Source organism: Bombina bombina, chromosome 1, assembly GCF_027579735.1.
Source record: "Bombina bombina isolate aBomBom1 chromosome 1, aBomBom1.pri, whole genome shotgun sequence".
Lineage (NCBI taxonomy): Eukaryota > Metazoa > Chordata > Amphibia > Anura > Bombinatoridae > Bombina > Bombina bombina.
In genome coordinates, this window is record NC_069499.1 from 917,760,785 (window position 1) to 917,774,869 (window position 14,085).

Genomic DNA, 14,085 nt, shown 5'->3' on the forward strand with positions numbered 1-14,085 from the left:
CCATATGAACCACAACCAAACCCTCCACAACCATTTAGTGGACTTAGAAGTGAGTTTAGAGAGTTCAGGAATTCATGCCTTCTTTATTTTCAATTGAAGCCTAAGACATATACTAGTGACCACTTAAAGGTTCTGACTACCATATCCTACCTACGTGGTGAACCCCGCATATGGGCAAACCTATTTTTCGAGACCAACGACCCCATATTATACTCTCTAGAACAATTTTTCAAGGCAATGGGACAGCTATATGACGACCCATACAAGCAGTTATCGGCTGAGACTGCTATGAGATCCCTGCGCCAAAATAAAAGGCCAGTGGAAGATTACATTGCAGAATTCAAAAAAACATAATTTATGCTTACCTGATAAATTCCTTTCTTCTGTAGTGTGATCAGTCCACGGGTCATCATTACTTGTGGGATATTAACTGCTCCCCTACAGGAAGTGCAAGAGGATTCACCCAGCAGAGTTGCTATATAGCTCCTCCCCTCTACGTCACCTCCAGTCATTCGACCAAGGACCAACGAGAAAGGAGAAGCCAAGGGTGTAGTGGTGACTGGAGTATAATTTAAAAAATATTTACCTGCCTTAAAAAACAGGGCGGGCCGTGGACTGATCACACTACAGAAGAAAGGAATTTATCAGGTAAGCATAAATTATGTTTTCTTCTGTTAAGTGTGATCAGTCCACGGGTCATCATTACTTGTGGGATACCAATACCAAAGCAAAAGTACACGGATGACAGGAGGGATAGGCAGGCTCTTTATACAGAAGGAACCACTGCCTGAAGAACCTTTCTCCCAAAAATAGCCTCCGAGGAAGCAAAAGTGTCAAATTTGTAAAATTTGGAAAAAGTATGAAGCGAAGACCAAGTTGCAGCCTTGCAAATCTGTTCAACAGAGGCCTCATTCTTAAAGGCCCAAGTGGAAGCCACAGCTCTAGTGGAATGAGCTGTAATTCTTTCAGGAGGCTGCTGTCCAGCAGTCTCATAAGCTAAACGAATTATGCTACGAAGCCAAAAAGAGAGAGAGGTAGCAGAAGCTTTTTGACCTCTCCTCTGACCAGAGTAAACGACAAACAGGGAAGACGTTTGTCGAAAATCTTTAGTTGCCTGTAAATAAAATTTAAGGGCACGAACTACATCCAGCTTGTGCAAAAGACGTTCCTTCCTCGAAGAAGGATTTGGGCACAAGGATGGAACAACACTCTCCTGATTGATATTCCTGTTAGTGACTACCTTAGGTAAGAACCCAGGCTTAGTACGCAGAACTACCTTATCCGAGTGAAAAATCAAATAAGGAGAATCACAATGTAAGGCTGATAACTCAGAGACTCTTCGAGCCGAGGAAATAGCCATTAAAAATAGAACTTTCCAAGATAACAACTTTATATCAATGGAATGAAGGGGTTCAAACGGAACACCCTGTAAAACGTTAAGAACAAGGTTTAAACTCCATGGTGGAGCCACAGCTTTAAACACAGGTTTAATCCTGGCCAAAGCCTGACAAAAAGCCTGAACGTCTGGAACTTCTGACAGACGCTTGTGTAACAGAATGGACAGAGCTGAGATCTGTCCCTTTAAGGAACTAGCGGATAACCCCTTTTCTAAACCTTCTTGTAGAAAAGACAATATCCTAGGAATCCTAACCTTACTCCAAGAGTAACCTTTGGATTCGCACCAATATAGGTATTTACGCCATATTTTATGGTAAATCTTTCTGGTGACAGGCTTCCTAGCCTGTATTAAGGTATCAATAACTGACTCAGAAAAACCACGCTTTGATAAGATCAAGCGTTCAATTTCCAAGCAGTCAGCTTCAGAGAAGTTAGATTTTGATGTTTGAAAGGACCCTGAATCAGAAGGTCCTGTTTCAGAGGTAACGACCAAGGTGGACAGAATGACATGTCCACCAGATCTGTATACCAAGTCCTGCGTGGCCATGCAGGCGCTATTAGAATCACTGATGCTTTCTCCTGTTTGATTCTGGCAATCAATCGAGGAAGCATCGGGAAAGGTGGAAACACATAAGCCATCCTGAAGGTCCATGGTGCTGTCAAGGCATCTATCAGGACCGCTCCCGGATCCCTGGATCTGGACCCGTAGCGCGGAAGCTTGGCGTTCTGTCGAGACGCCATGAGATCTATCTCTGGTTTGCCCCAACGTGGAAGTATTTGGGCAAAGACCTCTGGATGAAGTTCCCACTCCCCCGGATGAAAAGTCTGACGACTTAAGAAATCCGCCTCCCAGTTCTCCACTCCCGGGATGTGGATTGCAGACAGGTGGCAAGAGTGAGACTCTGCCCAGCGAATTATCTTCGATACTTCCATCATTGCTAGGGAGCTTCTTGTCCCTCCCTGATGGTTGATATAAGCTACAGTCGTGATGTTGTCCGACTGGAACCTGATGAACCCCCGAGTTGCTAACTGGGGCCAAGCCAGAAGAGCATTGAGGACTGCTCTCAATTCCAGAATGTTTATTGGAAGAAGACTCTCCTCCTGATTCCATAGTCCCTGAGCCTTCAGAGAATTCCAGACAGCGCCCCAACCTAGTAGGCTGGCGTCTGTTGTTACAATTGACCAGTCTGGCCTGCTGAATGGCATTCCCCTGGACAGATGTGGCCGATAAAGCCACCATAGAAGAGAATTTCTGGTCTCTTGAATGGAATGAAGGACACGGCATGCATTTTGAAGTTTTGTTAACCTGTCCTCTGTCAGGTAAATCTTAATTTCTACAGAATCTATCAGAGTCCCCAGGAAGGGAACTCTTGTGAGTGGAAAGAGAGAACTTTTCTCTTCGTTCACTTTCCATCCATGCGACCTTAGAAATGCCAGTACTATCTCTGTATGAGATTTGGCAGTTTGAAAGCTTGAAGCTTGTATCAGTATGTCGTCTAAGTACGGAGCTACTGAAATTCCTCGCGGTCTTAGTACCGCCAGAAGAGTGCCCAGAACCTTTGTGAAGATTCTTGGAGCCGTAGCCAGTCCGAATGGAAGAGCTACAAACTGGTAATGCCTGTCTAAAAAGGCAAACCTTAGATACCGGTAATGACTTCTGTGAATCGGTATGTGAAGGTAAGCATCCTTTAAATCCACTGTGGTCAAGTACTGACCCTCTTGGATCATGGGCAAAATTGTTCGAATAGTTTCCTTCTTGAACGATGGAACTCTTAGGAATTTGTTTAGGATCTTTAAATCCAAGATTGGCCTGAAGGTTCCCTCTTTTTGGGAACTACAAACAGATTTGAGTAAAACCCTTGTCCTTGTTCCAACCGCGGAACTGGATGGATCACTCCCATTAATAAAAGATCTTGTACGCAGCGTAGAAACGCTTCCTTCTTTGTTAGGTTTGTTGACAACCTTGACAGATGAAATCTCCCTCTTGGGGGAGAGGATTTGAAGTCCAGAAGGTATCCCTGAGATATGATCTCTAACGCCCAGGGATCCTGAACATCTCTTGCCCAAGCCTGGGCGAAGAGGGAAAGTCTGCCCCCCACTAGATCCGGTCCCGGATCGGGGGCCCTCAATTCATGCTGTCTTAGGGGCAGCAGCAGGTTTTCTGGCCTGTTTGCCCCTGTTCCAGGACTGGTTAGGTTTCCAGCCTTGTCTGTAGCGAGCAACAGCTCCTTCCTGTTTTGGTGCAGAGGAAGTTGATGCTGCTTCTGCTTTGAAATTACGAAAGGAACGAAAATTGGACTGTCTAGCCTTGGCTTTGGCCTTGTCCTGAGGCAGGGCATGACCTTTACCTCCTGTAATGTCATCAATAATCTCTTTCAAGCCGGGCCCGAATAAGGTCTGCCCTTTGAAAGGAATATTAAGCAATTTAGATTTAGACGTAACATCAGCTGACCAGGATTTTAGCCACAGAGCTCTGCGTGCCTGAATGGCGAATCCTGAATTTTTAGCCGCAAGTTTAGTTAAATGTACTACGGCATCTGAAATAAATGAATTAGCTAACTTAAGGAATTTAAGTTTGTGTGTGATGTCATCTAGTGTGGATGATTGAAGTGTCTCTTCCAGAGACTCAAACCAAAATGCTGCTGCAGCCGTGACAGGCGCAATACATGCAAGAGGTTGCAATATAAACCCTTGTTGAACAAACATTTTCTTAAGGTAACCCTCTAATTTTTTATCCATTGGATCTGAAAAATCACAGCTATCCTCCACTGGGATAGTGGTACGCTTAGCTAAAGTAGAAACTGCTCCCTCCACCTTAGGGACCATTTGCCATAAGTCCCGTGTGGCGGCGTCTATTGGAAACATTTTTCTGAATATAGGAGGGGGTGAGAAAGGCACACCGGGTCTATCCCACTCCTTAGTAACAATGTCAGTAAGTCTCTTAGGTATAGGAAAAACGTCAGTACTCGTCGGTACCGCAAAATATTTATCCAACCTACACATTTTTTCTGGGATTGCAACTGTGTTACAATCATTCAGAGCCGCTAATACCTCCCCTAGTAACACACGGAGGTTCTCAAGCTTAAATTTAAAATTTGAAATGTCTGAGTCCAGTTTATTTGGATCAGAACCGTCACCCACAGAATGAAGCTCTCCGTCTTCACGTTCTGCAAACTGTGACGCAGTATCAGACATGGCCCTTGCATTATCAGCGCACTCTGTTCTCATCCCAGAGTGATCACGTTTACCTCTTAGTTCTGGTAGTTTAGCCAAAACTTCAGTCATAACAGTAGCCATATCTTGTAATGTGATTTGTAATGGCCGCCCAGATGCACTCGGCGCTACAATATCACGCACCTCCTGAGCGGGAGATGCAGGTACTGACACGTGAGGCGAGTTAGTCGGCATAACTCTCCCCTCGTTGTTTGGTGAAATATGTTCAATTTGTACAGATTGACTATTTTTTAAAGTAGCATCAATACATTTAGTACATAAATTTCTATTGGGCTCCACTTTGGCATTAACACATATAGCACAGAGATATTCCTCTGAATCAGACATGTTTAACACACTAGCAAATAAACAGCAACTTGGAAATACTTTTCAAAGTAATTTACAAATAATATGAAAACGAACTGTGCCTTTAAGAAGCACAGAAAATATTATAACAGATAAAATAATTAAGTTATAGCATCAATCTTTGTCAGAATATACAGTTTTAGCAAAGGATTGTTCCCCTCAGCAAATGATAACTAACCCAGGCAGCAGAAAAAAATACACAAATAAACGTTTTTTATATCACAGTCAATACAATCAGCACAGCTCTGCTGTGAATGATTACTTCCCTCAAAAAAGACTCTTGAGATCCCTGAACTCTGTAGAGATGAACCGGATCATGCAGGAAGAAAATGAACCTCTGACTGAGTTTTTCTGATGCATAGTGAAAGCACCAAAATGGCCCCTCCCCCACACACATAACAGTGAGAGGGATCAGTGAACTGCTCTAATTTAAATCAAAACTATTGCCAAGTGGAAAAAAAGTGCCCAAAACATTTTTTCACCCAGTACCTCAGAGAAAAAAACGTTTTTACATGCCAGCAAAAAAACGTTTTACCTCAATAATTAATTGTCATTTAAAAACTATTGCAAGTCCCTGCAAAATAGGTTAAGTCTATGTATACAGTTTAAAAGCCAGAGAAGTACCATTTCCCAGAAAACTGAAGTGTAAAATATACATACATGACAGCCTGATATCAGCTACATCTACTGCATTCAAGGCTGAGTTTACATTATAACGGTATGGAAGGATTTTCTCATCAATTCCATGTCAGAAAATAATAAACTGCTACATACCTCTTTGCAGATTAATCTGCCTGCTGTCCCCTGATCTGAAGTTTACCTCTCCTCAGATGGCCGAGAAACAGCAATATGATCTTAACTACTCCGGCTAAAATCATAGAAAAACTCAGGTAGATTCTTCTTCAAATTCTACCAGAGAAGGAATAAGACACTCCGGTGCTATTATAAAATAACAAACTTTTGATTGAAGATATAAAAACTAAATATATCACCATAGTCCTCTCACACATCCTATCTAGTCGTTGGGTGCAAGAGAATGACTGGGGGTGACGTAGAGGGGAGGAGCTATATAGCAACTCTGCTGGGTGAATCCTCTTGCACTTCCTGTAGGGGAGCAGTTAATATCCCACAAGTAATGATGACCCGTGGACTGATCACACTTAACAGAAGAAATGGTCACCAGACACCCAATGGAACGACCTCTCACTGAGGAATCAGTTTAGGCTAGGGCTCTCTGAAACTCTAAAAGACGAGCTAGCAAGACAGCCACTCCCTGACACCTTAGATAACCTCATCGACATCAGTATTATTTTAGACAGACGTATCAGGGAGAGACGCTCTGAAAGAGCTCACCATGACCCTAACCCTAAACAACTCGCACAAACCACAAGCAACACTCCCCCACATAGGCCTCCAACTAGGGCTGCAGAGACTCCCATGGATTTGGGTTTTATCAGAGGACCCCTCACTCCTCAGGAGAAACTAAGGAGAAAAACCCTGGATCTCTGCATGTATTGCGGGGGCTTAGACCACTCTGTAAAGGATTGTCTCCAGCTCCAACGCAGGAAGGGTAAGTGACAATCCTCACAGTATTGTTTATCTGCCAAACAAGGTCCCTCTAACCATTGTACTCTTCCTATTCTATTACAGTGGGAACATCACAGACTCCACACTAAGGCTATCCTAGACTCCGGAGCAAGCCACAACTATATAGATCACCAGTTTGTTGTTAAAAATAAAATACCACTTATCACAAAAAACACCCCCAGTGTCCTTCGTTTTGTTGATGGGAAGGAGATTGCCTCAGGGCCCAATAGGTACCACACTATTCCCTTACGGGTTACTACTCAAGAATTACATACTGAGTTTTGATGTTATACCATCCCCTATGTTCCCAATAATTTTAGGTATCACCTGGTTTAAACAGCATGATCCAACTATAATCTGGTCCTCTGCACAGGTAACTTTTAACTCCACTTACTGTGCTGATACTTGTCTCCCTCAGGAACAGATTTTACTGGATACTGCTACTCCATACCCCCAGGAATATTGCTCATATTCTGATGTTTTTGACAAGAAGGAATCTTCCAACTTACCTCCCCACAGGGTATACGATTGTCCCATTGACTTACTACCTGGTGTTGATATTCCCTATGGTCATATATTCCCTTTATCTGACCCAGAATTAGAACATCTTAAAACCTATATCAATGAGAATCTAAAGAAGGGTTTTATACGCCCTTCCACCTCGCCTGCCGGGGCAGGCATATTCTTTGTTAAAAATAAAGATCAGTCTTTAAGACCCATAATAGACTATAGGGAATTGAACAAACGTACTATAAAGAACCGTTATCCTCTACCCTTGATTCCACAGCTAATTGACAGGCTCCGTGGAGCCTCCATTTATACCAAACTTGATCTCAGAGGGGCATATAACTTGGTTCGTATTAAACAAGGGCATGAGTGGCTAACTGCTTTCCGTACAAGATACGGTTTATTTGAGTACACAGTCATGCCTTTTGGGTTGTGTAATGCACCAGCCACTTTTCAATATTTCATCAACGATATTTTTAAGGATTACTTAGACATCTTTATGGTCATCTATTTAGACGACATCCTCATATACTCTGCGAATCTTCACGAACACATCAAACATGTTACTTTGGTCTTGACCCGATTAAGAGATAATTCCTTATATGTAAAGTTGGAAAAGTGTACCTTCCATACACAAGAGATAAGGTTCTTAGGTTACAGTATCACACCTACTGGTATACAGATGGAGAATGACAAAGTCTCAGCCATCCAAAATTGGCCGGTACCAAAGAACAAGAGGGACATCCAGAGGTTTATGGGTTTCGCGAACTTCTATAGGAAGTTCATTAAGAACTTCGCTGAACTATCCAGACCATTAACGAACTTAACTAAATCAAATCAACGATTCCACTGGAATGAGGAATCACAAAGAATTTTCGACTATCTGAAGAAAGCTTTCACAACAGCTCCCATCCTACGTTATCCTGACCCTTCACTACAATACGTATTGGAAGTGGATGCCTCCAATTTCGCACTTGGCGCTATCCTCTCCCAGAGAATTGCGCTTACTGAGCCCTTACATCCAGTAGCATACTACTCTCGCATCCTAAATGTCGCAGAAATCAACTATCCGATTGGAGATAAGGAGTTGTTAGCCATTAAAAGCTCCCTGGAACAATGGAGACATCTATTGGAAGGAACCACTCTCCCAATACTAATCTATACTGATCATAAAAATCTGGAGTACTTAAAAACAAACCGGACTCTCAGTTCACGTCAAGTACGGTGGAACCTGTTTTTATCCAGATTTAATTACCTCATTACATACAGACCTGCTCAAAAAAATAAAAAGGCTGATGCCCTATCTAGACACCTTATAGACCCCATGATACCCCTTACTGAAGCATCCCTAATTCCAGCAGATAGGGTTCTAGGCCTAACCACAGAACAGACTGCTCAGTTCAAGTCCGAGCAATTCTCTGACACTCAAAAACCTCTTCACAATCTCACCTTGCATGACGATGGACTATACTATCACCAAGAACAAGTCTATGTACCACCTACTCTTAGAACAACTGTACTTAACACATTACATGATTCTCCCTTGGCAGGACATCTGGGTATTAACAAGACCCAGGATCTGGTACAGAGGTTTTTCTGGTGGCCTAGTCTCCTCCCAGATACAGCTGAGTATGTCCAAACCTGTAAAACTTGTACAACGACTAAGACTGGGAAAACCTCCCCGTTCGGACAATTGATTCCGTTACCAACTCCACACCGACCATGGACTGATATAGCTATCGATTTCATTGTTGACCTCCCAGAATCACAGAAATGTAATACCATACTGGTTGTAGTGGATCTATTCAGCAAGATGGCTCATTTCCTTCCTTACCATAAACTTCCAACCGCTACGGAAACCGTAACCCTTATGTTCAATCATATATTCAAACTGCATGGACTCCCAAATACTATAACCTCCGACAGGGGTTCCCAGTTTACCAGTAAGTTTTGGAAACAGCTTTGCCATTCACTCAACATTACTAGACGTCTCAGCACCTCTTTCCATCCCCAAACTAATGGACAAACAGAAAGAACCAACCAATGGTTGGAACAATACTTGAGATGCTTTGTCTCCGCTAGACAGGACGATTGGGTTACACTCCTGCCCTACGCTGAATTTGCTTTCAACAACTCTGTTCATACCTCCACCAAGTCAACCCCATTCTTCGTCAACTACGGTTTCCATCCAACCTTTGAATGGGATTCCTCAACCGTTTACATGTCCCCTGTAGTAAACGAACTGCTTAATACCATATCAGACACCTTCTCTTTGGTGAAACAGAACATCAACTTAGCAAAATCTCTGAATAAACTTCAGTTTGACAAAAAGAGGATTCCATCCCCTGCCTATGCTATCGGGGATTATGTCTGGTTATCAACCCGTAACCTGCATCTACCAGTGCCCTCCAAGAAATTGACTTCCACTTTTCTTGGACCTTTCCCTGTCATTAAGGTTGTTAACGCCAATGCAGTCACTCTTGATTTACCTCCCTCCATGAAATCACACCCCACATTCCATGTGTCCCTATTAAAGCCCTATAGGCAGCTACGACAGCACTCTCCTTTGAATCCGATCATCCCCCAGGTACCGGATCCTTCCTTGGAGTATGAGGTTCAGGACGTACTGGATTCACGCCGAATACTTGGTCAGCTACAGTATATGGTTCACTGGAAGGGTTATCCATCTTCTGAGGACTCTTGGGAGCCAGCTGCCAACCTCCCTGCCCAGAGATTGGTGACTCGCTTCCACAGTAGGCATCCTGATCGCCCCTCTCCTGATCCACGGTATTGATCTTTGGGGGGGGGGGGGTCCTGTCATATTTATTCTGCCTACCTACTTCTCTCATCTATCCTTTCCAAGAACCTACCTTTTCACTTCTGGCTCTAACACCTCCCCTTGAAATTTGCATAAAACTACTCTGCTACAAGCAATCTCTGCTTGATTATTGCCACACAAGCTGTTTGCTTCACAGCCGCACTTACTGAACTACTCGAAAATCACAGCTGCGCTCCTACAGCAGCATCCTCCTCTCACGGAGTTAGCGGTGACGTCACACGCCAACGTACCCGGCCGCGCCGACCAGACTCCTCTCAACTGAGCAAACGGAGCAAGCAAACTCTCGCCAAACTCCGCTCCCTTGAAGCTAATCTCCCGGCTACGATTACCGGACCTGCTCTCATCCTTATCAAAGTAAGTCACAACAGTATTTCATGCCACCATAGAAATACGATATTGCTGATCAATCCAGACTTCTCTAAAAACCAGATCTTCATCTCATCACTTTGCTACTGAACAACAGTTACATCTGCTAATTCTCACTACTATGTAACTGAAAGACTGATACTTTAAGTTGATACACACTGACCTAGTACTTAATTATAGCATATTGTACTATCTCTATATAAATACAAACTCAGTATTTCAGTCTGGGATACATAATGCAATTGCTATCATACTACTCCCAGGTGTAGAGAACCAATACTGAGCAGGGCTGAATGCTCTAACTATCTCAGCCATTTGTTCTCTAGAACCTTATATAAAAACTTAAGTGCATTGGCTCATTCTGCTAACCCCGCAGCGCACATTACTGTTAGCAGTTTGTCACATACACTTAAAACAATACCACTAGGCTGCAGTTGTGGTCCTTATACTGATTTAATTTATTTTGACTTTCAGGGAAATATCGAATTTACTAAAACCTGACAGCTGCATCCCTCTGCAAGATATCTCACTATTTTTGACTTTTCAGAGCCTGTCAATTCCTTCTTTTGACCCATTTTGCCAAAGGAAAGGAAGTTGCCTAATAATTATGCACACCTGATATAGGGTGTTGATGTCATTAGACCACACCCCTTCTCATTACAGAGATGCACATCACCTAATATGCTTAATTGGTAGTAGGCTTTCGAGCCTATACAGCTTGGAGTAAGACAACATGCATAAAGAGGATGATGTGGTCAAAATACTAATTTGCCTAATAATTCTGCACTCCCTGTATATATATATATATATATATATATATATACATGTCTATATATATGTACATTTGTATTTATGTATTTGTATGTGTATATATGTATTTACAGACATACACACACATATAAACACATAAATACATATGTATATATATATATATATATATATATATATATATATATAGATAGATAGATAGATATACATACATTTATATATATATATATATATATATATATATATATATATATATATATATATACTGTATATATATATAACCACAATTCCAAAAAAGTTGGGACAGTATGGAAAATGCAAAAAAAGCAAACAAAAGGTCATTTGAAAATTCAGTTCACCCTGTACTATACTGAAAACACATTATTAACACATTATTTGATGTTTTACTTTGTGAATTTAATGTATTTTTGAAAATATTCACTCATTTCAAATCTGATGATTGCAACACGTTCCAAAAAAGTTGGAACAGGGGCAATTTAGGACCAATAGCGCTGTGACAAGTTGAAATAAGAAGGTGATGTGAAACAGGTGAGGCAATTGTGTAATCATAGTATATAAGGAGCCTCCAAAAAAGGCCTAGTCCTTCAAGAGCAAGGATGGGTCTAGGCTTGACAATCTGCCAACAGATGTGTCAGTGAATAATCCAACACTATGAGAACAACATTCCCCAAAGACAAATCGGTAGGATTTCGGGCATTTCACCTTCTACGCTGCACAATATAAATAAAAGATTCAAGAAATCTGGTCAAATCTCGATGCGTAAAGGCCAAGGCCAAAAACCACTTCTGAATTTGCGTGATCTCTGATCCCTCTGACCTCACTGTTGCAAAATTCGCCATGAGTTTGTAATAAATATCCAGACATGGGCTTGGGAATACTTTGATAAACCTTTGTCAGTCAACACCATTTGCTGCTGCATCCACAGATGCAAGTTAATGCTTTACTATGCAAAGCAGAAGCCATACATCAACACTGTCCAGAAGCGCCGCCAACTTCTCTGGGCTCGGTCTCATCTGAGATGTACAGTAGCACAGTGGAATCGTGTTTTGTGGTCTGAAAAGGCAACATTTCAAATAGTTTATGGAACAAAAACAGGCGTCGTGTTCTCCGGGCCAAAGAGGAAAAGGACCATCCAAGCTTTTATTAGCGTCAGGTCCAAAAGCTACCGTCTCATGGTATGGGGGGTGTCAGTGCCCATAGCATGGGTAAGTTGCACAATTGTGAGGGCACCATGAAAGCAGAAAGATATATATACATTTTGGAGCAACATATGCTGCCATCCATATGTCGTCTTTTCCAGGGATTTCCCTTCATTTTCCAGCACGACAAAATGCCAAATTACATTCTCCCTGGATTACAAGCGCTTGGTTGCGTAAGCAGATAGAACATAAAAATGTAAATTTCCCATAAACTCCTTAAACATAGTAAAGGCATTGTAATTTTCATTATGCATATTGCCTTGCTCTTCAATAAGTGAATTTTACTTATCCTGCTCCTCTCAGTGACTCAGGACACACACTGTACTTATGCAAATTCTGAGTATAGGGTAACTGAAATTATGTTTATCCGAGTGAGTTTTGTGCTTAAGGTGAACTTGAGTTGTCTCTAAGAATTCAAATATGGAACACCCTGTAAAACGTAGATTATAGCAGTTTATTACATAGCTTGAATAGTAGGGCAAACAGATGATGTCTTTATTAAAACTCATCATATAAACAAACTGCAAATATTTAAAAACAGGGAATCCGTAAATATGTAGCATACTACCAGAACACGAAACCTAATGTAGTAGTAGCATAATTTAGTGTGTATATTGATTGGAAGTACTGTAAAGCCAATGTAGTCATTTTTAAAAGTTTCATCTTATCGACAGTACTTTAAAATCATGGCCTCGATCACTTACTTAGCGATGTGCGCAAAAATGAGCGTCGGCAAATTTTTGTCTAATCTAGCGATTACATAACCAGCGCAGCAGACAAGTCACGCGTGTTGATTTTTGATGCTGTGCGCAATTATTACTCCCATAAACTAACATAGAACTGGCGTCGCCAGTCGGTATCACAAATACAGCGCAAGGACTTGCGCTCACAGAATGGAGATATTTTACTCCATTTTCATCTCGCAAGCCTTGCGCACAGTAAAAAAGCACCGTAACTCCCTGGAAGCCTTAAACACCTAACTCATGCGCAATATCTACCGCTAAACTGCCCCCCCCCACATTGCAATCACTAATAAAAGTTATTAAACCCTAAACTGCCATCCCCCACATCGCAAAAACCTAATTAAACTATTAACCCCTAAACCGCCATCCCTCACATCGCAAACACCTAATTAAACTATCAACCCCTAAACCGCCATCCCTCACATAGCAAACACCTAATTAAACTATAAACCCTTAAAACCCATCCCTCACATAGCAAACACCTAATTAAACTATTAACCCCATAATCTGCCATCCTCCCACATTGCAAACATCTAATTAAACTATAAACCCTTAACCCGCCATCCCTCACATCGCAAACACCTAATTCAACTATAAACCCCCTTAACCCCCACTCCCTAAAACTTAAAACAGTTAACCAGAGCTCTGAAGTTATGGTAATCATTCTAGCGTAACTCGAGATTGTGCTGAAGCGATTGCGTTTACTTTCAATTTGTAATACCAGCGGTAAGCTCGATAAGCACAAACCCCCATGATAAACCCCTTATTGTTCAGGCGCAAACATTTGCACTCCACTCGTTATCTGGCCAACAATAGGTATAAAAGAGATACCAATAGATCTCATCTCTAAAGGATCTCCACTGGTGTGCTAAAATACAGCACATAATTCCTTAGAGGAAGTAAAAGGCTGTGGCTGAATTGCTTGCTCAACAAGCTTGTAAAACACATGTAATGTATGTACAGGGCGAGTTATCAGTAAATGATTCCTCTAATGTGCCAACATTTATATTAGTTGGGACAAATTCATTTTGTTCCATAGTGTGTAATGTAGAGATACCAGACACACACACAAACAATA

General features: G+C 41.8%; 1 protein-coding gene across 3 annotated transcripts in view; it reads right to left on the minus strand.

Moving 5' to 3' along the window:
- The window catches only part of PIEZO1 (piezo type mechanosensitive ion channel component 1), a 627,492-nt gene that overhangs the window by 129,033 nt on the left and 484,374 nt on the right, over positions 1 to 14,085 (minus strand). The gene's annotated exons all lie outside the window — the stretch shown is intronic.